General features: G+C 46.4%; 1 pseudogene; it reads right to left on the bottom strand.

The window, feature by feature from the left end:
- Nucleotides 1-601: 601 nt before the first annotated feature.
- LOC102850171 lies at nucleotides 602-1,114 on the bottom strand (annotated as a pseudogene).
- Nucleotides 1,115-1,353: the final 239 nt, after the last annotated feature.

The raw sequence follows: 1,353 nt of genomic DNA, 5'->3' as shown, positions 1-1,353 counted from the left end.
ACTGAGGTTTTGTTTCCTTTTAGATCTAAAATGTTTAAATGTAAAGATTTAAAAAATATTTTTTTTACTTTTCTAAAAATATTACCAGAAATGGCAACTGTAATTCTAAATTAACTTTAAAGAAAAGCCATCTGCTCAAATGAGCACAGGAATTAAAGAATGAGAGAAAAAAGGGGGGTTTGACCAGAAAGAATTCAAAGTAGTTGGTGGTGTTAGGTGCTATTGAGTCGAGAAAAACTCACAGTAACCCTATGAACAGCTGACCTGAACCCTGTCCTATCATGTGCCATGCTCATCATCTCTGACGCACTAGAGCCCATAGCTCAAGTCACTGTCTTTCCAAGCATGATGTTCCTTTCCAATGAATAGCCTCATGTCCAAAGTATAAAAGATGAAGTTCCACCATCTTTGCCCCCAAGGAGCACTCTGGCTGCACTTTTTTTTTTAATGTGAAGGGGTTTATTGCTTCCTACGTTCGTGGAAAAAATGTTAACATATGTTTAGCACAAGCTCATGAAGCACACAAAGCGCCAGAAGCAGCCCCCCACTCCTAGTCCACCCGGGAGTGGCCGGCCTTCCCTGTGGCAGATCAAGTATTTTGTCAGTTCTCGCCTCTCAGGATGGGCCGCAGCTCACCATTTTCTTTTAGCTCCTTCACAATGTCCAGTCCTCCAGTGAGCTCGCCTTTCACATACACCTCGGGGTTGCTGGGCCAGTTGGAGCACGCTTTTAAGCCTTGCCGCACTTCTTCATCCTCCAATATGTCAAATGTCTCGTATTTGACATTGGTACTATTTAGGATTTCCAGAATTTGTTTACCGAGTTCACATTTTGTTTCCTGTTTGTGGCCTTTTCATAAAGAGCCTCACAGCTGCTGTATTCATCAGTACTTTGCGCCTCTCCTCTAGTTTGGGGACTTTGGGGCAAGTTGTATCAAGTTTTCCAGAGGCTTCCAACTCCTTGACGGTGTCCAGACACATACAGCTGAGGGTAGGTGGGCCAGCTTGAGTAGGCTTTGAGCCCCTGCAGGACCTCTTCTTCTGAGAAGATGTAAAAACGGCTAAACTGAACATTATGTTTGTTAAGAATTTACACTATTTGAGACGGGAGAACGCTGCCGCCAGACGGGAGAATGCTGCTGCCAGACGGGGTTCCACTGCGAGAGGGACCTGGAAGAGACCCGGGAAGAACAACAGCCAGCCACCTACCACGGAACTCCAGAGGAGCAAAGACTGTGAGACCTCAGAGGAATGAGACTACCCAACACTGTGTGACCCCCCGGCAACCCACACCTGTGTGACCCTTAACACACAGGGTGCTGCTGCATAAACCCCCAGCAGCGCCCAAGCCCCG

Source organism: Elephantulus edwardii, unplaced genomic scaffold (genome assembly GCF_000299155.1).
Source record: "Elephantulus edwardii isolate Elephantulus edwardi_28Jun2011 unplaced genomic scaffold, EleEdw1.0 scaffold01787, whole genome shotgun sequence".
Lineage (NCBI taxonomy): Eukaryota > Metazoa > Chordata > Mammalia > Macroscelidea > Macroscelididae > Elephantulus > Elephantulus edwardii.
Note: the sequence above shows the minus strand (reverse complement) of the source record. Positions and strands in the feature narration are given on the sequence as shown.